Below are 25,637 nucleotides of genomic sequence, written 5' to 3' on the forward strand. Positions count from 1 at the left end.
GAGATATTGCTTCAGAATTAGCTAAAATCGGTTGTTGAACTGGTGAGCTACTGTTTCGGATTTTTCAGCTATCTTGGAAATGAAAAATGTAACAAGTTCAACTTTATCGCACAATATAGTTTCAGAAAGCCTATTTGCAATATTAAAATTACGACATAATGGAAATGCCCAAATGATCTTGCTAACCTACCAGATTTTAAGATTGCAAAAATGCAATAATGTTCAAAGCATTGTAATATTCCTTATGCAAACAGTTACCAGATTGTGATCCTTTAGATAAAATTACGGTATGTCATAGTCGGTGCACTGAACTAAAGCGTTCTTGCTGCCTTTTTTTTGTGGAATCAATGCGATTGGGGACTTTGGTTGTGACTGTGAGATGCTGACGCTGGCGGTACGCCCAGCAGAGCAGCCGGCGCCGCTGCCAACGGTGACTTCGACGTCTCACGAACCTTCCGCGACGAACAAGATCGAGCCAACAGAGAAATAAAAGCCGCCCAAGAGGCAACCGCGCAGCTGGCGATGAAAACAAACCCGTCGTGGCGCTCGCAGACACAAGACGCAGTTCCGAATCGATCCGTGCAGCATTGAAAATCCGTTTTGAAAACACAACAAAGTACCCGAATTCGAGAAAACTGAAAAACCAAGAAAACGGAAGAAAACTACGCTCGCCGAAAACGTAAATAAAATTTATTATTCGCTGCATCTCTTCTTAGCGTGCCACAAAACGCAATTTATTCACCGACAAAAGCCAAGCAATATAAATAGAAAAAAAAGTTGAAAAACAAAAGTGTAGGCGATAAACGGAAAATTGATTGAACAAGTTCGGCATTATCAGGGGGCTTTGCAATCACGCGATCTGGCTGACCGAAAGTTCAATCGATGCCGAGGCATTTACATAACCCTTTGAGGGCCCTTGGGTCACTCGTGCGGACGTGACAGAAATTTCTGATAACGAAGGTCGACCGACCCACCCCCACCCAAGTTGAGATGTGGAAAATTTTATGTGTTTATGGTTTCGAAAAACTGCGCGACCAAACTGACAAAATTAAGCGGAAAATTTCAACAACAAACAACCAAAGATATAGAAGCCAGAAAAAAATTCACCTATTTTCAAAGAATTTTAATTCATACTGACACCAATCTCATTAAAACGGCTAGTTTGGTGTGTTTTTTATGGCCTGTAGTTTTCGGATTTTGATAAATTAATTCGAAATGCTAAATATTTACGAACTTTTCACGTGGTCAGGCCATTAATTCTGGCCTGGACCCCTTGGCTCATTAGCAATGCAAACGAGCTACCAAAATATATTTTTAAACGGTTTTTAGACAAACTTTTCAAATATGCCACATAAAGCGCTAAATGGTCAGCTGGCATCGAAACAGGTTATCTGAAACGGCTCACGGCTCACTCTTACTAATTGAAAACAGATTTGGCTATGGTTATTTACGATATTTGTTTATGTAAATCCCTCCTGAATCGCCGCAAAGATCTCATTAGTCCAACATTCATTCCGGACCATTGACCATTTTCTGATGGCAAACAAACTGGTGTTCGTGTCCATACACCTGATTCAATTGCGACTATAAAGGTTGTGAGTACGGAAAATTTAATAACAAATGACAATGCGGCTTGCAAGTGGAGTTGGGAAGAGAGTGCGGGGCCTTGAGCTTGAGCTTGAGCCCTACATATAGCCGGGTGCAATTACCTGGCCCCAGTCAGCACTGTGCTGTGCTGTGTCACAATTTCCGCAAATTATATTAGTCGCTCGTAGTCGGTCGGCCAGCTTATCCCCCAATCACAATCGCATCAACATCGTTTTCATTTCATTTCAATTTTCATTTACAGCCCGGCCGCGCCCGGCAGAAAGAGTGAAAATTAATTAGTGCCATTATAAATAAAGCATAACCGTTGGGCGGCCAGGCCAAATCATTTGACATTCAGTCCCCCAGCAGACGTGGGACAGACAAGTGCGCGAATAAGTGACGAATGCTGGCCGAAAAACGAATTAAAACAAATAGCCAAACAAAAAACAGAAAGCGTAAACCGAAATCAAAACAAAAAGAAAAAGATTTAAAAATACCAAATCGTTTGCCGCCGGTTAGTTAAATCAAAATCATTCGCTAGTCACGTGATTACGATTCGTCTCATTTTTGAGTTGGGTCTAACATCGCGCACCCAACTATAAATAAAAATCTTTAGGGTCCACAAGTGGGAATTTACTTTTAAAATTCTGATAAAATTGTTTAAAAATAGTAATTGTTTTGAACAATTCAATTCCACTCTATAAGCATGCATTTTTCTATATGTTAAAGTTTTTATATTACATTAAAGATAAATACTATAATTTTTACTATTATTTTTCTAGTTGTGTCAAAGTTACACGACTCCAAATTCGTTACCATATTATTTTGTTTTTAAAAATCAATAGAATGATTTTAATACCTTCTTTAGAGGTATAACAAACTCAATCACGCTGTATTTGAAAGACTATTTTTAAAGAAAATTTTCTTAATATTTTTTTTCTTTTGCGTCCCTTCAAGTTTACCTTGATTTGTATTTTCCTATGTCACTGTCATGTCTTTGGCTTTCCCAGTCATTGTTCCTTGTTCTCTTGCTTTGTTTATCGCTTAATGCACTTGAAATGATACAAAGATGTTGGGTATAGAGAAAATCGGAGGGGGTATAATGATATGGCCGAGAGTCGCGTGTGTCGGCCGTTGCCACAAGATTTAAATTCTATTAAAGAGAAACTGGGCAGATAGCCAGCCGCGACTGGCAAAACAAAAAGATAAACGAATATATAGAATAATCAGCATATGAACGGATTTTAATGTAACAATGATTGCGGATATAAAACATTTTGTCATGGTGAAACCTCAGCGATTTATGTGTATTTTTGGATTGGACAAAAAAGGCTATAAATATTTTTATGTCGCGCTAATTAAAAAATCAAACTTCTTTCTTTTCGCTATCATGCTGAAGATTCAACGAGACGTAACGGAATTTGCGCTAATTGCCATCAGCGACACTTTTTCCTCGCGATTGACTAAAGGTAAGTGTGAATTGATTCACGTAGAAAGGTTTTAAATAAAAACCCGTGAATCAGGTAAAAGTGAATCACTACTATCTGGGGCAACTGGGCGGCAGTCTCCCGCTGTGGATCCAACTATTTATCGAGCTTAGGGAGTGGGGTGCCGTGGGTGCTAAACATGCAAGCCTGAAACCTGCAAACCTGCAAACCCCCTTTGGCAACACTTTTTGCCAACGCGTTTGTCATGCAATTTTAATCGCAATTGCATTTTTAATTTTCCTCTTCCACCTGACGGCCAGGCAGAAGAAAAGTTCCCTGGCTCGAAGAGAAAAATGTGCTCGGCAGCGGGTAAAAAAGGGAAAATAAAAGCAAATAAATATTAAATGCAATACACTCAATACGCAGACAGGCGGACGGACAGACAGGCAGACAGTCAGACGAACAGACAGACAACCGGCAGCGAGCTGGCAAGCAAACTGAGCTGACAGTGGCCAAGGAAGTGGAGGGCAGGACGAACGCCTGGCGGGCTACTAACACATTGGCATACAGGGAATGCGAGATGGGACAGGATGCGAGCGAGCGAGCGAGCTATGCGTTTGCATTTGCATAAATCTACATTTTAACTATTTTTTATTTTTTATTTTTTTTTGCTCCCCCCATTGCAAAAGACGTTGCCTTTTTTAAGAGAAAAAGGGAACAGAGCCGGAGGACTACGAGCGGACTAGGGTAACTTGATAAATATTCGCGCAATGCTGGGCGTGAAATATGCAACGATATTTCTTGTGCAACTACCAATGCTGTCGCTGCCGCTGCGGCGGCAAAAACAACAACTGTCAACCGAGTGGCCGATGGAAATTGGAATCGAAATTGGTTTTATTTTTAGCCAGCTACCCGCTGGCGGCCAACTGACGTGTTTAAATGAGTTGCATCGATTGAAAAGCTCATATGTCAGAATTTGTGACAAACATGACTAATTAAACATGAGCTCGCATCGGACAGATTGTCAAGCTGGTATTAACATTTTGTCTCCAATATTAAGGACGCGCATAATGCCGAACACTGGGAAAATATATGAATGGAATCTAAGAGATTATTTCTCTTTCAAAATAATATATTCATTATTCAGATACAACAGACAAAATATAGGTTTTTATCTAGTTTTATCCTTTTTAAATAGGTATCAAAACCAAATATGTATATATTTTTTGATCAAAATAACTTAAAATTTTGGTATTATATTATTTTCAATTATTTTTTCGAGTGTAACCACAACGACTCGATGTAACCACATCAACCACAACCTGCGACCGCACGGCAAGCCGAATAATGAAGTCAAATCCTCACAGCACATACAGTCGTAGAGCATATTTCATGAATATTTTATCGAGACGACAGCATTGTTGATGGCAATTTAATGCCGATACTCGAACTTTTTGTTGCCGTTGTTAATTTTTTATATTTCTGTTGACATCCGACAAGCCATGAATGAATGGTGCGCATGGTTCTTTTTCTCCTCACCCACCTCTTCTCTTCCTCCGATTTTTTCCGCTACTTTTCATGTGATCTTTTCTTACGTCGGATTACAATAATTTTACAAAGTAGTCAATTAGCTTGACAACAACAGCCCCATTGCGTGTCAAGTGCAAGAGGCGCGAGCTTCACATTGTTTATCCAGTCAACCTCTCAAAGTTCACTCATTTGCTACATATTTTCACAACATGCTACGTAAATTAAGAAGGCAATATAAAGGTGTAAACCAAATATGATTTAAATTTTCCTTGTTATTAGCAAAAACAAAGTAACTTTAGTTTGCTAATTATTCTGAAATTATTCATATAGAGATTACTACAAATTATCCTGATTTAAGAAAATTGTGTTCAAAGTTTATAGTACTTGACTTTTAGGACTTTTTAGGGCATAATAGCACCGAAACTTTAATTGGCCCAGAGCTGGAGAGACGCCTAAATAATACAATCACCTTTGACCTCAATGCTGAATAAAAAAAAAATACAAGAGGGGTTCCTCTGGTTTATTAACCATCACTATTTTTTATTTTTAGTAGACTGACTTTTTTGTGTGTTTTAATCAACTCCAAAGATTCCCCAATTTTCTCCGATATTCACACCAGCGATAAAAACTCGTTTAAGGAAAACGACAAGACGCACAAGTCACGAGTGCCATGAACAGTCCACGCGCCTGCTATCAGGCTGCTTTGCTGCATACAATTCTCCTTAGCAATCAGGCAATGGAAAAACAGCACATGACCACTATATCAACTACTCGGAAAACAAACCAAACTCGATTGCCAAACCACGTGACTGAACCGATACCGGTTGCTGAAAGACTCCACGCAAATAATCTGCAAAATGATTTCCAGTCTGAAAATAGCTTTTCCAAGCGCGACAAAAATAACATTTTCTAGCGGCTTTGATGTCAATAGCAGTGCAGCAATGCATTTTGATTTGCAAAATACAGTGTTACGTGCCTTACGTTTGCAAAATAAAAAAAAAAAACAAGGAAAAAAATATAAAAATCCGAGAAGATCAGTTGATTGACTTAAGGCCTTAAATACTTGACATTGACACCACGCAAGTGGCCTGGTTAAACGAACGAACTGTTTGCTTTTCTTAATTATTTGGCCATTGCAGCCAGTAAACAGTGTTAAGCACACTTAAGCCAGAGGTTCTGAGTCATGTGGATGACTGCAAGGTGTGTTTGCTCTGCTGATGACTGTGTGACTGCGACTGATTTACTTAATAATTGCAACTGCACTAGGCTGCCTGCCCAAAAGCCGTCGCAACTTCTGGCACTTTCGAATGATTAATTGGCATCACATGACGCGACTTTACTATTTTTAATTCGATTTCGGCAAAACACCCGTAAGAGGTGTCATAAAAAAACGAAAAAAAAAAAACGAGTTCCACTAGAGCGAAACTCTCGCCAGATGCTCGGATACTACCCAGTTTTTTCGACTAATCAATACAGATCGATGGCAGAATTCGCAGACATTTCACAAAAGTTGAATGACTTGCTGGGAGAGTTCGGTTACCTTTTGGGCCACTGATTGCAAATGACCCAAATTGGATTTAAGTCGATTAAAAGGTGCCCCAAGTACCAGCATACTTATGGCCCGGCATGCAATCAGAAATCGAATTGCCATCGAACAAACAACCAAAGGAGCAACAGTAAGGAGCCCTGCATGTTGCAAGCAGCATTTTTCAATGAAATTCAATAAAAATACATTTTGCATGCCAGTTCGTTGAACCGGCACAAACACACAAAGGGCGTCCTCGGGCCAAATGCAGCTTACCCGTTCCATTTCGTTTGTTTGTCCGGCTGAAGAAATCGGCGAGGCATCAGCAGCGGCAACGACTTTAAAGATCTCACTTGCCTGTAACTTGACCTGCAGCAAGTTCTGTTCTGCAAGCCCTGTTCCCCGCAATTGGACAGCCGTGATAAATGTGACAACAACAGGCCAATAGGCGGCATCCAGCTGGGCATCACATCCCATTCGCATATCGCATCACCGACCATCCCGGTCCACTCCTTTCCAGTTGTGTGCCTGTACACAGGAAAAATTATGGTCTTAACGTCAGGAATCAAAACTGTACACTGAGCAAAATGTCTTGTTTTATTATGAAACAAGAAAGGTAGCAAACTTGGGCAGCCAAAGTTTATGTACCCTTGCAGCTATTGCAAAAGTGTAATATTCGTTGAAACATCTACATTTTTGTTTAGTTGCGTTTATGTTTAAAGACATTGAAACTATGAAGATTTTCAGCTACATTTTTCGATGATCAAAAAAACCACATTCAAATCTCTTTTAAAAGATTTAAAGACTGCAAATTTCGTCTTTATTTCGCCCGGTGTAAAAGGGCGCAGCAAAACGCATACCTTTCTCCCTTTCCGCTGCTTGTCATTTCAATTCCATTTGGCCAAAGTTGAGATCCAGTCGCTGTGCTTAAGTGCAGGCCCAATTCCAGAGCCAGGTCCGCACCAGCGGGCCATCTTCAACACTATTAACAACCGTCTCTTGGTCGTCGCTGCTCGTATTTCAACTTCTGCCTAATTGTTGTTGGCATGGCGATTGGCGATGGCGATGGTGATGGTGACGGCGACGCGACGCCGCCTGAATATTATTCGCGGCTAATGCGCTCCGGCTATTTGAAGTTGAATCGACGAGCTACGTGCATAAAATTGCGTGGATCTTTTACTCTAATCATAAGCTCGGGCATGGTTCGCATTTTAATTGCATTTCGATTGAGCAAAGTGTCGCTGTACTGGGATTAAAGTTTAAAATGGAAATTTATTTCTATAGTGAATTTAAGACATATCCTTAACCACGAGCTGTATACAAGGAATATGAAATTACACAAACGTTTGGCACCCTTTCGTTAGCTCTGATTGCCACAATCAAAGGAGCGTCTGCAGTTGCATTGCTTGTGTTGCAAATCAGTCCAACTCCCCGCCAAACATACACACAACCGACCAGAAGAGAAATGGAAAAAATCCATAACAAAGTAATCAATGAAAGTTGGATGGGAATAGGGCAAAGTGAACCAAAGTAACCCAGAAGCTCCAGACGGAAGCCGAACCCAGTTTCTTGTGGCTTCCAGTTCTGTTTGGCCAACACGCTAAGCAGACAGCGAACCAACCCAACAGACCCGGCCAACTTAAGCGAAATCAAATCCGCAGTCCCCAGTAACACTCGGAAAAATATGAAATGGAATCTAAGAATTCCTGTTTTGAGCAATAAATTCCTTGCGGATTACCAAATTTTTCAAGGAAGATTAGATTCCTAGAGAATTTAAGAGAAATGCCAAGCTTAGTATTTAAAATTTTTATAATTTTTTTTTTTTTTTGGTGTCTTAAAATTCTGTCCAACATTCGGGCTTCCCTTTCAGCTGCTTCTTCCTTGCCGGCACTCGAACAACAAAAACAACGAATGCAGCAATGAATTGGCAGTGTTGCTGATAGTTTTGTGGCAAACTTTGCTGCGTTGAAAGCCCTCTTCCAGTTATCGGGCTCACATTTACTTTGCTCTATTTGGCGGGGCCAAAATGATTGCAACTTGCCGCGGGCGATTGATCGAATTGCTTGCCACATGCAACGCAGGACAGACGAAAACCAAAACCAAAACGGCAAACGAAACCCAAAGAAAATGGTGCAAAAATAGCCGAATGCTGTTTTCAATTTTCTCCCCCTTTGGGGCGGACACGACGTCATTATGTGGCATAATTTTTATTGTTCGCTGGGTTTTCAGCCGGGCGCATGGGGCGTATGTGGAATGTGCACTACACAGAAACATCCTTCTGTGCTTTCTTCTCATGATAAAGCAATTTAAATGCTTTTTGCCAGTGCCAGCATTAAATCACATAAAAATACAAACCAAATGCAAAACTTTCAGTCGAGTCGGTTTGGCTGCTTTTGCTGCTGACGTCACTGCATTAAAATAGGAAGAGCAGCAACAAAAGCCCGGGGGAACGCCTTGAAGTATGCTGCCTGGCCTGCCCTCCAGTTGCACGCAACATGCTCATAAAAATTAGAGTCTCGAGTGCTGAAGCTGAAGCCAAAGCCAAAGCCAGACCCAACCCAGAACTGAACCGTGGTGCTCTTCAAGTTGCATGCAACATCGCTATTTATGAACTCAACAAGCAGGACGTCCTGGGACCGCCCCTTATTTCTTCGCTCGCATTCGGATGGGATGTGAGTCCGAATGTGTGCTCTCGACATGGTCCCAAAACATGCTCCATAAATCGCCACAGATAAATTTGTGTTCTGTTCCTTTGATTTCGTTTTGCTCTCCATGGCTTGTCGTGTCCTGTACTTACGAAAATATCATTATTTCTACCTTTAAGAAAGGTATTGCAACTAAATCAATGGGTTTGCAAAGTAGTAGTAATTAATCAATTAGAGCTTGTAGATTTGTAAAGATATTTTTATTTTATTTTAGTGCCAAACTATCCTACAAAAGCCATACGTTTTAAAACACAAAATCATATTTCTTCCAAATTAAACTTCAAAAACGGTTGATTTTATTTCCTTGGTATTATGTTTTAGGCATTTTTCAAAAGATTTATATGTTTCTGAGAAAAGTTTCTTAAAAAAAGCCTTACTTTTGAGCCAAGTAATTTTTAAGGCAAAGTAACCATGGAAAAATTAAAGAAAAAGCGAGTGAACCTGGCTTACAAAACCACAGAACATAATTATAACTTTGGGAATTTATCAACAAATAGTAAACCAGTACAGCCAGTTTACATCTGTTGACAGACTTTAAAGCGTTAAAATAAACAATACACAGTGAGTAAGCCAGTTGTCAGTTATTTCATTTTTCTGTTAGCACTTGCATATGGAATTGCATTGAAGCCCAGAAGCCTTTTAAGTGTATCGAACTTTCATCTTTCGCCAGCGCTGGCATTTATCTGCGTTGTAAATGCAGCAGGCAGGCCAAAATTGTGTTCATGCTCCTTGGCCAGCCAAACGAACGAAACAACCGGCTAACCAGTCGAAAGTAAGCCAACTAGCCAACAAGCCGCCGGCAGCCGACCAGACCCCTTTTATTTATGTCAATCTCAGTCGGCTGTCCGCTGTCGGCTGTCCGAGGCCCTTGGCCCAAGACCCCGCCCTTTGGCCGGGGATCATAAATCTTGGGACGGCGGTAGGCGCTGAAAGTGCATATACAATATAAATAATGAGAGGGTGTGCAAGGACTACGCCCTGTTCCTCGCCAGGCATTGTTTCGTATATGCATTTAATTATTTATTTTATGTATATTTATTTTGCTGTCTTTTGCGCAGTACTGCGCGAATTCCTTCTTTTTTTATTTTTGCCTTTGTCCTTTGAACTCGGTTTATTTTGTGCGGTTATTGCAGTTGTTTTATTTACTGTAGCTTTTCATTGATACAAGCTCAAATTAATTACATTCTTAATATGCCCATAATCCCCGGGCGTATGCTAAATGATTTTGTGCAAAATATAATCCGCTTTCAATGCCCAACCAGTTAAATGTTGTCCATGGTCTGTGAACCCAGCTGAACAAGTTGGATTTAGTAGCTATTTGTGATCACGTGCTTTGCAGTTGCAGACGAGTGTAAATATTTAGCGATCATGAGTTAAAATAAATATCAAGACAGCTGCCAGTTCGCTGAGTCAGTGGCATGGGAAGCACCGAAAACAAACTCATATAAAGGAATCACATAATAACAAGTGTTTAAAATAAAAAAAAAATACGTTTTCAGTGGCCCGTGAGTGCCAAGCCTTAATGGCGAATAAATATGTCTGGAAAAACCGAATTAAACAAACACATTATGGTGTAATATTTGAGTAAGCCAATAAACAAAATTTTCAATTTTTATATTTGCCCAGCTCGGAGAAAAAAGTCACAGAACACAGACATATTTAAATTGAACCGCCATTTGGCTACTCTTTTTGGTCTCTTTCATTATCATTGTGGGAGTCATTAAAAATAACGAATAATGAATGGAAAAATACATTTTCATAGACTGGAGTGGAAAATTGAAACTGTCAGTGTGTGGCAAGAGTGCGTAAACATGCACACCCACTCGGCCGGCTGCTTGAGCCTCAATTAATGTCTGCAGCGGCAGCGTTTTACCAATTTTTCTCGGCCACATTTGCCACGCATTTTAATTGCTTGTCAGAGGAATGCAGAGCAATGCTGGCCCCTGGAGCCACATCTCTCATTTATTGTTATTGTGGATAAAGCATTTAATTTGCTGCACAGCATGCGCGTGTCACAATAAAAAATCACTCAAGTGCATTGCTCCACTCGACTTCGCCCATCCAACAAATGCACCGCACCACTAAAGTCGGCCAAACGCACTTCGTTAGCCTCGACTGTCCTACGGGGTTTTCAGTGTTTTCACTGTTTTCAGTGTTTCCAATGTTTTTCGTGTTTTCAGGGGTTTTCAGGGGTTTTTTGGGTTTCGGGATCGTGTGGTCAGAAGAGCGGCAAACCCAGCTGCCGAGAGCTGTAGAAATGCCAGTGACAATGGCCAGTGTCTGTGAGTGCTCCAAGTGGTTTGCTTGTTTGCCTGTCGGTCAGTGCAAGTGCAACTGCAAGGGCAAGTATCTCCATGCCGAACATGAGAACTCAATTTGTTGATAAAAAATAAATAAACACAATAATAGAGATGCGCTGGAACTGGGAGTGGGAGATACTTTAGCACGGAGAAGATCAGTCATAAAATCTCTGGTATCTTTAGGGCTTAAACCAGATAAGACAACAATTTGTCACTTGTTGTGCAAGGCGATTTCTTAAAAACGTGAAAGATAATTCATGGGAAAAGTTGTTTTTATTGTATTTGCCCAGTTAATCATCGCAATGCCTTGTATGACAGTTAAAGCAACAACTCATTTCCAAATTTCCAAAGTTAATATAGTAGATTTGAAGTTAACCAAGATATGTACATTTTTTTTAAATTCAGATAATCACAATTAATAATATTGACATGAAAATAAAGCTAGATTTTTTATTTTTTCAATAATATTATGTTAAATTTTCCAAAACAATTGTTTTGATCCAAATGCGTGCGTACATCTGTAGTGTCAACATAAAGTGTTTTGAAATAATATTTATTTAGCTGTCGCTAGGAAACTTCATCTGTTTCAGTATTTTCTAAGTCATACTTTGTCTGCGTCTGGCGATTCAGATAATTGTGGTCACGAGATAACTTTAATTTATAAATTTGTAATATGAATATAGATCTATTTAAAATGATATATAAACTAGATATCCACTTCATAATTAAGCTTGATTGGTTTGCTGTTATTTAGGGTGACGTCTGTGAGTCATGTTGTAAGATAGGAGATATTCTAGGGAAAAAACAAATTTGTTTACTTAGATAATTTACCCGCCAGGTTGGAACTTAAAAATGATTGAACATTGAGAGGAAATTTTTGGAAAAAAAAAACCAATTGGCAATCAAGACTAATCAAATGTAATGGTACCAGGAAGCAGACTAATAGACAGGCGGCTAACTGATTTTAATTTGAAAATCATATAATAAATCGAAACTGAAGCGTCAAATGAATACAATATGGCTGACACACTGTAGTGCATAAAAATAAACATTGGCAGTATCAATTTTTGCTATTTTGGTATTGTTTTGAGGTGGGTTTTGTATTATCAATTAGTTTCGGCACGCGGAATATTTACAATTGTCTATGTGTGGCACTTTACAAGCGAAAACACGCAAATGAATGCTGATGGCTGATAGCCGATGGTTCGGAAAGATAGCACCACTCAGGGCACCCAGTTGATTGCTTATTGTTATCGCCACTGGGAAGCTGGTGGCTGTCTGGGTAGGTGGGCGGTGGTGCTGACTAACTCTATTATTTTCTGCTAGACTATTTTTGTTTCGAGTTGTTTGTTTCGACTAATTGAAACGATGCCCAGCAGATGATGAAGTGTGTGTTGGACAAATAAATTTAATTTGGCAAACCATTTTGATTACTTTAATTTACTCGGCTAAGCCTAGGTTTTTAATACGGCTCTGAGCGCTTTTATAATTCAAAATCCAATTTAGATCTGCTGGCATACACACAGAAAGCAATCAGAATGTGCAGTCAAATGAACTACAAAAGTATCTCAGATTTGTGCTTTTTGCTGTGCGCTTTTTCATCTGCCCCCAAGGCTAGCAATCAATATTTACCCACTTCAGGCCGACACAGTGCATTCGACCAATATATAAACACTAAACAATATTCATTCAATGTGCTGCACTACAGCTAATCGATGGTAATTAGGTGGCTAACAATAAACGCTCCACAATAGCCACATCACAGGGCGGCCTACTAATCATCCAGACTCCGGCGAAGACGGCGTCACCATTCGCTGGAATTTAATTAACTTAGCAACGCGGCGCAAAATTAGCATAAATCATTTAATTAAAGTAAGTGCTGACGAGTGGAAAGCAGGGCGGAGTGCTGCCCGAGATTCAGTAGTCGAGTTGGGGGTGTTATAAATGTTTATGTCTCCAGCGAGCACAATCATGTGTTAATTTTTTAATGGAATTTGATGAATATTTCAAGCTGCCGACTTTTGTTGCCACTTTTAGTTAGATGCTCGAATTAAATGAATCATAAAGCGAGAGACTAATTAAACAAATTGAACAGTGATAATTCAATTGTCTAAATACCGCATTTAACTTGGCATAAAATGCTTTGTGAAATTTAATATGTTTTGAAAATGCAATTGATCCATCACTTTGCACATCAAAAATTCCTTTTTCTAGCAATTAACCGTACACAAAATCACAAAGGCATAAAGCAGGTATAACAACTGCCGATTTCAATGGTGGTTGAATACTATTGAAGCAAAAAATAAGTGCAACAGCTGCAAAAATTTAACTAAAAACTCAACAATTTGTTGGGGGGAAATTGTTGCCGTAGTCGTTGTCGTTATCGTTATTGTGGTAAATAAATAAAAACCGCACCAAAACTATTGTAATAAAAACATTTTCGTTCGCATTTTCACAATGAGCGCAATTGCAAATTGATTTGTGTGGTTCGGCGAAAATTTCAGCTCTTCTCGCCCTCTTTCAGCTATCGTATTGTTGGCCATCAAAACAGAAAAGAAAAACAAAAAATAAATAATATTGCACACAACAAAAACAGTGAAAAAAATATAGCGAAAACAACGACAACAAAAATATGCTGCAATGAATTCGATATTTTCGCAAAGCTTATGAATTTTTGATAACGTTTTCCCTGTTGAATATTTAAGCATTAAGCAAACAGCGTTCTCATCACAGGGACCAAATAAAGCTGATGTTGTTTAAATTAACTTATATTTAATCCGAAACATGCGTGAAAATACTGTGTGCAAGCAAATGAGTTAATATTTGCATTGGGTTAGTTGAAGTAAATATTTACAAAATGGGATTACAAAAATAAGTTAAGGATATTAACATTTAACGCTTACATTTTTATTTATTTCATTATTACCTCATTACAAAAGTCTGTTTTTGTCAAGCTTATTCTGTGGTTCATTCTTCTGTGCACATTTTTGGAAGTACATTTGAGTATTGCAAACATTCGAAAAGCACAATAATTTTAATTTTATTGACATTAAGGTATGCCAAAAGTTTTTCTTTCTTATTTTTGCACCCTTTTTTGTGACACACTTTTTGATTGTTAATGAACTTGCTAAGATTTGAGCTCTCGCAGGTTCATACATAAATTAGAACTACAAAAAAAACCGTTTGGCTCAGCGTAAATTTCAATTAGTTAGCCATGTAAAGAGAGCTAACTTTTTCATCGTTTTGCTTTCAATTTTTGTTTTGCATGGCTAAGCCGGGAAACCTGCAACAGCATCCGCATAAATTTAGCATATTTATAGGCACATAAACCCCCACTCGAAGCCACCCATATATATATGTATGAACATATACTTGTTGAAAGGGCGTCAGGAGCACCTTTGGCGATTGCCAGCCGACCTGCCCTTGGTGTGAAAAATGAAACATAAATTAAATCTGCTACACCAAATTCAACCCACAATGCCGGGCTTAGGATACTTAAGAGGCGGCCTCTCCTCCTCTTTCACATTATGATTTCAGCCAAATGAAAATTTATGAAGCAGATGGCACAACCTGATGCTAAAGCTAAAACCAAAGCCAGTCGTCGGCGCTGAGGAGAAAAATATGAACTTGAAATTTTGTGGTCTCAAAGTTTTTTTGTGGCATATGAAAATGATGCCTCATTAAATAACCAAGTGGCGGCCGTAAATTACACTTTACATCGCAGTAGCCGAACTGAACAAGCTACCGTTGATCAGAGATACATATAAGTCATACTTCTATATATATCAAGCAAAAACTCAGTTAATCATGACTGCAGTTGGTGCACAAACCTCCTGGCCGTGCGCCGCATTTAATCCATTTAAAACTAGTAATTAGTTGACTAGAACCACGACGCAGGCACTACATCTCTCAAACACAAATGAGTTATGGTCTCCGCTCCGGATCGTCTAGATAAAACTCTGCGCAGCGTCTGTCTGGTAAAAACACTTCCGATTAAGTGCTCTAGGTCGAGGCAACTTCCCACCCACCGAGCGAGACAGTTGTGCTATCACCGCAACTGACGTTGGCTCATTATATGATTTTATTGTCTGGCAAACATTTGTGTCTAGCCCGATTCCGTTTAGCCCGATCTACCAGTACAGCAAGGCGCGTTCTGCGGAAAAAAACACCTGGCGAAACAGTCGGCAGCCTGCTATTTGCTTAGGCATTTACGCGTAAATTCAGATCTCTGTCGTATTATAAATAAGGGCACAGGGCCAGAAGCTGCATGCATTCCTTGTGCGATCTTTGGCAAGGTCGGTCATTCAGTTTTGATTCAGTTTTTTTAGAAATATTCGGAATTTTCCTCGCCCTTCCGACACTTTTTTTTTATCTTCACGTGAGTAAAACAATATGAAAACCACATTACTGGGAATCGTTTAAACAGCTGTCAGTGGTTTTGTCGTTGACCCATTAAGGGTTTTATACGACTTTTTTTTTTCGGGTCTTCCAGAGTGAAATATTATTTTTAAAATTTATTTTTAAACCGAATAGTCGAATAGTATGCCTAGGCAGCTGTTATTCTCAGTTGCGTTTTGACTGCGATCGAAGAATCACAGCTCGATGTTGAGCGCTATGGAATGTGATTACCCTGCGATGGTGGCGTTTGCTGAGTAAGCCACATATGTTAAATCGGGCTAGAGACCTTCGGTTAAGTGCAAGTGTTTCTCCGTTTTGCGGAAGTTTCGACTCAATCTGGGCCGCTGGCCTTGCCAACAACACTCTGAAGTTTCCAGACAATGTTCCTAATGAGTTCTCAACAAGTAGACTGGCAGTGGCAAAAGCATTAACTCTATGCAAATTGATTCACTTTCGGGCAACTTCATTTGAGTTCGTTACGTATGCGGCCAGTTGCCGACTCAAGGACCCTGCAGGAGTGTAAGCAGGCTAAGTAAGCTGCCTTAGTTATGACAAAGGACAGCGTTTCGAGCACCCACGCAGAGTAGCAGCACGAGTTGCCTAATAAATGATGTGGCGGCCACAGGAGGCGACTTAAGGGAAACCTCTTAAGATCATGTGCAGTAAGAAAAAAAGGTTTCATAGCTAAATTGTGTATGAGCTAAAACTGCGTCACATTTTAATTTCAAATAATCTGAAAAAAAATTATTTAAATATGTGCCAATATATATACAATTTAGAAGAGTTTGCAATCTAACCAAATAGGTGAGATTAGCTATTTAAAATGGTATTATATTCTCAGATGAAGTTGAAAAAATTAAATTAATTAAATATGTGAATGAAGAAGATGGTAACAATTTATTTTGTTATATTTACTATTCAGATAAACTATTTAGAATATTCTTAGATGAAGTTGAAGAAGAAGGTAACAGTTCAATTGTTTGAGCATAATATACAGAAAAAACTTAGCTTTTTATATTAAAATTCTAATAAAATTCTCTTCCTTTATTTCTCAACCTAGTTCCAAATTTTGAATTTCTTCTGAAATGTTGTCTATATAATTATATCTTTGTGATAGTTATTAAATCGCTTTTTCGTAGTGTATCTCACACAATGACAAGATGGCAAAATGTTGAAGTTGCTGTAGTTGTTTTTAGCTGTTGCTGTCAATCAAGACGAGTAACATTTTTGCGACATTGTTGCCGGACAAGCTGCTGCCGGGCGAGTTTACTTTGTGTTTTTCGCCATTGTTCCGCTCCCGTTTCGCTTCGGTTCGCCAGCGACTCTCTTTTGTCGTCCCTTCGGTTGGTCATGTAATTGCTGTTACACTTTGGGCCAAGTTATTAAGTGAGTGTTATTGTTGCTGCTGCTGGAGGAGCTGTTGTCCCGTTGATGCAACAGCATAATCCAACGATTATGCGGAGCTCGGTTTGGCCAAATGTAAATGAACTCGTGTCCGAGAGCCGGGGAACAAGTTCATTTCCGCCGCTGCTGGCTAATTTTGCGTAGCCTGCTTTTTCGGGAAGGACGCCTGGCAAATTAATTTCGATTTTTGTGAACAGTTCGGCAATGGCCAACTGGCTAACTGGCTGTCCAAAACAATTTACCAAATGGCCAATTGCAGCATGTGGTATGTGAGTGGCGCAAACTGTTGCAACTGGGCCAACTAATTGCCCTTAATTATGAATGGAGCCGCCTGAACCCACCCCGAACACACAACACACAAAGGATAATCGTTGTCCGCTTGTCAGACATGGCGTATGAGTAATGGCTGTCTAGGTAATAATGCATTATCGATTTAAAGTGTCACCCGATACGAAAAGTGGCATTTACATTGAAGTGCAGACAATAACTAATTGCCCCCCACATCTGGCCGACCCATTGGAATATTTTCCTGTCAATTAGTTCGGTAAAATGTGGACAGACAGGGCGGGCAGAGGAGACGAACGAGTCTTATTTATCTGTAAATATCGTTTACATGACGTTAATTGCATATTGATAGTGTTTGCTCAATTGTTTGCCCTTGTATGTTTTATTTTTGTTTACTTTGAATGGCTAGTGTTTGGTCATTGCAACTCTGGAAATCAATCAATCACGGGATCCATAGATCAATCAATGCGGCACTGCCAACTTTGCCCATTGGTCGTTCCCCTAATCGTGCTTTCAGCTTGTCAAAGTGTTGGCCCTCAGTTGGCTGCAATTTGCGACTCATGAATATTTATGCGCGATATAATTAAATATGCTAATTACAACTGATTGTACGCACAATCATTTGAAATTATAATTCCCAGCAAAGCGATGCGAAGCAAGTTTACTTCTCGCCAACAAAAGCAGCAAGGACAACAGCCAATCCGCCAGGATAACACGCACTGTGAAACTGACAATTTAGCATAAATTCAAATGAAATCAACACAAACGCGGCTACGCAGGAATTTCGCAGAAGGGGGTGTGACTTAGCAACTGTTGCCAGTTGAAATTGCTTTGCAGTGTGGAAAAATTAAGAGCTGTTGGGGTGCTGAGGCGGGGTGAATTAAATAAATTACATTGTTGCCAGTATAAAGTTGACGCTGCCAGCTAAACAATTTGTGCAGCTATCAGGGCCACCCACCATCCCGCCGGCAACATGGTCCACTAAAGTGGGGTCCTTGCACATCCTGCAACCTGGCTTTTCTTTCTCTACCCGCCCAACTGCCAGTGCCAGCCGGATGAACCACGGATAATTTTTTGAGCTGCATCTAAGTGAATTTAAGTTTTAATAACTAACATTGGCCGTCAAAGATCGAGCTGCTACAGGCCAGGTTTATCCGAGTTAATTGAAAATCCAAAAGGGCAACAGGCACAGGCCAGGGCATATTTTAGTTTTCTCCTTTTAATTGCACAAACATTATATTCAGGCTTGCTCTAAGCTTGCTTTAATTTTGCCTTGAAATTGCCCATAAATCTCGAAAGAAATTTGTTTTCGTGCTGGCAATTCTGGCCTGCATTCAGAAATTAAAAACTTAAAACGATACTTATGCAAATAATGTTAATTAGCCAATAAATACATCTGAATTTATAGGCTACATTATTTGTTTTTGGCTTGGTTTTTCATATATTTAACTGAAAGAAGCAAAACAAAGATATTAAGTTTATTTACTACACACTAAAGTGGTTTTAAGACATTCCTGAATTAAGCAATAAGCTTCGAAAGTCAACACACAATCAGTCGGCAATTGAAGGACATATTAAAGCTTGTTCGTACAAACATCAATAAATAATTAAAATATGTATTGCCATATGCACACTCATTGCATAAATACTTAATTAACCAGACTGGACAGCAACATTATGTCCCCGACCGGACATAAAGAGCCGGTCACTTGACAAAATCACCAGCACGTGGCCAATAAAGGGGCTCACTCGTTCCCCCGCCCTCGCACAAGGTGGAAATAGTTTCCCAGATGGAGATAGCGACTGGGAGGCGGTGCAGCCATAAATATCCATTTGCGGCATTTCCATGGTGACAAAAATGTAGCCAGTCTAATTTATTATCAAAAGCCTTTGTGCAAACAAAGAGCCCAAGCAAGCCTTTTAATTTCCACAATCTCGCAGGACGAGACATGAAGAAGTCAGAGGTCCTGGGAACTAACAACTGGTAACTGGACGGGGCAAGAGTATTTCATTAGTTCAATTAGCTGGACAGGTGCTGGCTGGATGTCAAGTGGCAGCTTTTTAAACGATGATTAGTGGCTTTTTGTTTTCATTTCGTTTCGTTTTGTTTCGTTCAGGGACCGGACGAAATACAAGACAAATTGTTGTTTGTTTAGATTCTGACAGAAGCCACTTGAATGCAAATTTATGTGCCCGAAAGGATTCCCTCTGTCGGTCATTAACATTGGCAGGTCGCAGCTGGGGGACACCTAAAAACATGTTTTCTGGTCCCACCCTTCGAGCAAAGGCCTTTGGGGAAATTAAAAATTTGTTGCATTGTGTCAACAGGAAAGTAGAAAAAATGTTTTCATAAACGGTCAAAAGAGAAAACTAATTAAAACTAATGAACTTGCATTATAAAAAACGCTTGCCATAAAAATGAGATAAAATATCAATTTGTGTACTGTTATTCAAACATGAAATTAAGTGAAATTGTTTCTATTGCAATTAAGAGAATTGCCAATTTAAAATCAATTTATATTTTGCAGTTGATTGCAAATGTGTAAAATATTCTGCGTAATATTATTTTTCCAAAAATTATTTATTTGCTATAAAAAAAAGCAAACTTTTAGAGAGTGCCAGTATAAATGGTTCTTTTGCTTTTGCAAATATATGGTATGATTTACCACATTTTCAGTAAAAAGCCTTTCCTGTAAGGTACTTTTTATAGCCACAGGTGGTCAGTGGCCATCACAATGAGCTAATGGCCAGGAGTCGGAGGTGTTGGAGAGTGCAAAAAAGGGCTAACAGACATTGCACCCGGAGACTAACTAACCCAATTATTTGTAAAATGCGAGCACAGAAAGTATAACTGAGAAACCAAAATGAAAAGAAACCGCAGCCCATTGTTTTCCCCCACAGCAACAGCAGGTGAAATCGGAGCCACAGAGAAAGTTGCCAACGAGGCAAGGGGAATCGAGGTGGCAGCGGGAGAACTTCGCACAGCACGCGTAATGAAAACTTTGTTAGGGCACACACCAATGGCGTAGGGAAAGCGAAGAAGAGTGCAAAAAAAATAAAAGGGGGAAGGAAAACCAGCTTTTCCTGCCACTGCCGCTTGATGGTGTCGAGTGCCCTGGCTGCTGGACATGAAAGTGGCGACAACGGGAAATTAGTTGTGCACGCTCGCAAGTTGCAACGCAAAACCCGAGCATTAGCCGGCTGTCCTAGATGCCCAGCCGCTGGGGGTTGACCACTAAATTGCCGGGATGAAGTCGCATTTTCAGCCCCGGGCTGATGTTGATCAAATTAACAGCATGTGGCGACTGGCAAGTGCCTGATGACCGCCCGACTGCCGCTTTAATGCGCTCCCTTTCCTTCTCGCGCTTCTTTTTGTAGCATACTTTTCAGGGACCAGCAAATTGCTTAAGCTGCGGTCAAGGCTCCGAAAGATAATGCACGAAGAAAAATAACACTCTAGATGGCTAATTAATTTGACAGTTTTTATGTGAGAGGTATTAATTTTATATATTTCAGACTTTCCTCATCAATTGACAGTCATTTAAATGATAAGAACTTTAAAAAAATACAAAAACTAGTTTTAACAACGTTTTAAACATATAATACTAAACAAATTTATATAAATATCTTGAAGAAAAATTGTTTAATTAATGGAGTGTTTTTTATAGAAGATATAAATGCCGTATTCAATACTTTTCTCAACAATTGACAGTCATTTAAATATTTAAAAAATATAAACAAATAAAAAAATAGAACAGATATTAAAGATTGGGGTCCGTTAAAAAAAAAAATTTTTTAACAGTTTAGGAAATATCTAAACTGTTGATTAAAGCTTTTTTCCATATTCAGATAGAATACAATTTAAAAACTCTAAAGTCTTATATTGACTTTTTTATTAAGTTATTGTCTTCCTATTGCTTATCTTTATTATACATCTGTGAAATAGAATAATTGAATAATAATTGAAATTGTCAAAACGATTTCGTGCGTATATTTTAAAGATTAAAAAAAAATTTATGGACATTATTCAACCTTTTTTCCCTCTGTGTTTTTGAAAAGAGCCTGCCTAATTGTTTGACAGGACAACTTGTAACGCGGAAAGTTTTTGCTTTACTCCATGTCTGAAATGCGACAGGGCCACAATGACAGGCAACAACAAGTTGCAATTGTCACTTTTGTTGAAACTTCTCGAATTTAACAAAGTACGACGAACTTATATTTTTTCTTTACTTGATTTTTATTTTTTTCCCTTTTGCTAAGGCTGCAGAATTTTGCCAAAGTCATGCTGAAAATAAATTACAAAAATGTCCGCGGAAAATTATGTTTTCGAAGGGCGAGTGTAAGGAGGTGAATTTGATTCCTTCGCCGGCCAAGCACCACTCGTTATAAATGATCGCAATTGAAAGTTTAACCCCATCCAGGGCTAGTTGAGAAATTGACATTATTTTCTGTTGGCAACAACAGTCAGCGAACGATAAATAAGAGGCAACTTAAGTCGAGTATTTATTTTTCGGGCATCGTTTGATAAATGACTTTGACCTGGCCAAAGCTGCAGAAAGCGGTATGAAAGGGGTAGGGGTGAGGATGGGAGGCAACCGCACATGGGCGCGGCAGCCACGCCCCCAAATGACTTTTCTCATTAAGCCCGGCCAAGGCGAACGTGGTCGAAAAGAAATCAAACTAAAGTTTTGCACAAAATTCTTGGGTCGCCGGTCCGTTGGGACGAGAACATGTGTAAAGCGTCGAGCGGTTAAAGCTAAACAAACAATTGCCAAATGCAATCGAGTTGGTTTTTTGTACCCCGGGGGGGTTGGTCGAGTGGATTGTTGGGTGGCTGGGTAAACGATTGGACGAAAAACAGTCGGGAACAGTTGCATGTCGGCAAATGGCAGGAAGAAGTTTGCCAACCGCATGCTTCAACTTCAATTTGCTGGAAGGATTGTTACGGGGAACTCGGATCGCTGCTTACAGCTTGACTCGTATTTCATTACTCGAACTGGTATTAAGTGGCAAACTTTTGTATTTAACAACTTTTAGCAGCCGAGCAGCAAAAATGAAGAAGATGAACCGACCAAAGTTTGCCAGCGCCAAACCAACGTAAAACAAAAAATAAAGCGCAGGACGAAGAACAAAAAGTAAGTTGCAGTCACTTGACTTAACTGCAATTCTCTCAAAATGCACTTGTCAAAATACTATCAAATAGGATTTAAGGTTGAAATCGATAATGGTATAATATTGTTATTCGTTGGAAATCTATTTTTAAAACATAAATAGAAAACAATGTAAATCTATAAAAATGTTGAAGTTTTAAGTGTCTAATTTGGTTTATTTGGTTTCCGAGTGTAACAGAGAGAAGACAAGTTATGAACATGAATGACAGTCGACCAGTTTGGCTTAAAATATATAATTGACAAGAAAATATGGCCATAAAACGGTGGCAGATTCCCGAAATGGGGACAACATTTTGCACTTTGTATTGCCGCGAAAGTTGCATTCCCAGCCCGGGAAATTTGTCAAATAAAAGTTTGATTGGCACACCCTCCAGCTGACTTTGCAAGTGCATTAATTAGCAAATGCACCGAAGAACTGAAGAAACTTTCGAGCATTGCCATTAAACGCATGCAACTTTGTGGCACCGCCACCGCACGCATAAACTCATCTGAAGTGGGGCATAAATTGAGTACCTAGTGCATATGTGCAACTATGTAGTGTAATTTCGCCCGTATTACCATAATTATCCGAGCCAATCCTGCCACAGCTGCTGCTACTGATGCCCATCAAACACGTTGATCAGCCTCAGTAAGGCGGCCACTCCTTAATGCCAGGTCATGGCATGGTAGCGAAAAAGTGAAAGTTTTTCATACGTTCTGCGTCAGCGAAGGGCGGAAAAAAACAGCCACCCCCCCCATTTGTTGGCCGTTGGCCAATGTCGAGGCTGCACTTTGGCTAAATTACATTTTCAATTTGTCAGCTGGCGGGGCACTGCAGGCCATTAAACGGCAAATTAAGTTCAGCTTGGGCTTTTATTTTATTTGCCATTCCGAGTGGCGCTTGCAATTTTTGCATTTTTTTTTTCACTTTTCCATTATCTCCGGCAAATGTGTTTTTGATATGCATTTCATTGTCTGACGATCTTGGCGCATTATCGTGGCAGTTTTTCGGCCCTGGCCAACGGGAGAAATATGCTGAATATTTCATGAGTGTCATAAATTTCGACCCGCCTCGACGAAGGGAGAAGTTAAGTCGAGCGCTTACGCGGGCTTCAGTTTTGCCAGCTTTTTCGGCTTTTTATTTTTAATAACTTTCCATTGTGGCTGTCAGTGACAGGCAACACCAACACACGTGCTTCTTTCTGCCAGGACTCAGGACTCAGGACTCAGGACGCAGGACTCGAGGCGCAGGACTCGGGACATGTCAACGGTTCGTTGTTGCTTTTGTCGCTCCTTCAAGCTGCTTTATAATTTATGATGCTTGGCATCGAAGACTCCTTTAAGCATACACAGACACGCACACACACACACACACACTCGACCGCCCACACACATGTCGCCAACTTTTGTATAATTTTTCAAAAAACTGCATGAATATTAACTGCAAGTGGCAGAATATGGCGACAGCATCCTGCCACCGAAATCCTGGGCCCATCTTGGCTGCCACTTTTATTGTGTGTGCCGGGCGAAAGTTTCAAGTGCCAGCTTGATCCGGAAGGGGCGGCGGCCACGCCCTACTAACTTATGCATACGTGTAGCTTAGTCTCCCAGCCGCACCCTTCCGCTTCACTATTACCTTCTCTCGTCCTTTTTTCGGGAGGGATTTTACATACATATTTGATGCAAATGTTCGCAAATTGTCGTCGCTGTCTATTGGACATTTTGTGGCCACATTCATTTTGCTCGCATATCAAACAAAAGGTGCAGATTACACTTAGGGCAAAACCAACTAAATCTAGAAAAAGCGTTTTATTCAATTTAAGAAATTACTTTAAAAATGTATTATGTATATTGATATTTTATTAAGTGATCGGAGTCTAACTTGTTTTTCAAAATAAACAGTCAATAAACAAATTGTGCGAAAAAAATTAGGCCAAAGTAATTAAAAAGTAGCAATTTTATGCATACAAAAACTACAATTATGCACATATAAAAAAATTTTTCAGTTTTAATAAATATATTATGTATACATATATATTTTTTTGCAACACTGACTATGAACAAAATTAAATGTGTACTTTGCAATTAGAAGGACTTACAATATTCAACGTGTTTTCAAGAACTTCTCATGCTTAAAAGATAATCCTTATGCACTTCTAAACGCTTAAGTTGAGGGCAGGTGGCACTCTCGTGTGGATCACGGATAATTTGCTTAAGCTCAGCAAGCAGAAAATAACGTTTTGCACACACATAGGTAGCACGCACAATGCCACAGACTCTTGGAACTGTCCGCTTTGAGTCCTGGCTCCTGTCTTTTGTCCCTACAGACTTATCACTTGACCAAAAAAGCGAAAGGACAAAGATGAGGGAGCTGGATCTAGCCAGGATCCTGCTGCTGCGGCTGTCAGGCAAGTGACACGGCAGCTGTGCTTTAAACAAAGCTAAGCTCGAGTAAAAACAACATGACTAATAGTTTTGACAGTGCCAGGCAAAACAAAAGCCAGACAGCATGTCAGATAAAAGCCAAAGCGATGGCAAATGACGAGGTTCGCAGGAGGGCGAAACTGCATGCTAAATGTTGTCAATTAGTTGACCAGCCGAAAACGAACGACCCAATGACTTGGCAAGTCCACTCAGAAACAGTTGACCAGTTAATGACCCTTTCCTATGCGGCGTATGCGCAATGTCAAACTGCCAGAGGCAATAGGCATCTTTGCACAAATGATCAATTATTTTTAATCATGTGAATCGTGTGGCAATTTTGAGGGCGGTGTAAAAGTATCTGTGACTTGCAAATCTATTGGGTTAAATCTTTGACTTTCCCACAGTTTCTCGAGAAATCTGATATTTAACATAGACAAACTACATTTCAATACTGTCCATCAAGCTGTCAATTAATTTTAATAATATTGATAATAGAAAGGGAATTTATGACTTGCGCTTTTCGTACAAAGCTTTCTATTTTGGTAAGACATAAACACAACTTTGATAAAATTCTCAAAAAGTTCAGTTTCTCTGCAATTTTAACACAGCGAACACAAAAACTAATGAAACATTAGTTTCATTTATTCTCCCCCCTTGTCTTTTGCAACTTTCTCTAGCCCTGATGACCCCTTTCAAGTTTTAACACCGATTTTGAACATACATAAAACACAAGAAGTCTGCTTTACGACAGCTTCAGGTGAAGGAGAAAACCCTAAGCTGCGTTATGCCATTTCTTTTGGCCGCCTGGCCCCCGAATCACAGGGCAGCTCAACAGCTTGGCTCAGCTATAAAAACACAAAGTCGCCGCCAAAGTCGCACTTAAGCTGCACTCTCCTCCCCTT

At 39.7% G+C, this 25,637-nt stretch overlaps 1 protein-coding gene across 2 annotated transcripts in view; it reads left to right on the forward strand.

Moving 5' to 3' along the window:
* Positions 1 to 511: 511 nt before the first annotated feature.
* The window catches only part of LOC108135756 (sodium-coupled monocarboxylate transporter 2), a 36,465-nt gene continuing 11,339 nt past the window's right edge, over positions 512 to 25,637 (forward strand). For both annotated transcript variants that reach the window (XM_017256599.2, XM_017256600.2), the window contains exons 1-2: positions 512 to 679; positions 2,987 to 3,056. The gene's annotated coding sequence lies outside the window, so the exon portion shown is untranslated. The remainder of the gene's footprint in view (positions 680 to 2,986; positions 3,057 to 25,637) is intronic.

Source organism: Drosophila elegans, unplaced genomic scaffold (assembly GCF_018152505.1).
Source record: "Drosophila elegans isolate 14027-0461.03 unplaced genomic scaffold, ASM1815250v1 contig_476, whole genome shotgun sequence".
Classification (NCBI taxonomy): domain Eukaryota; kingdom Metazoa; phylum Arthropoda; class Insecta; order Diptera; family Drosophilidae; genus Drosophila; species Drosophila elegans.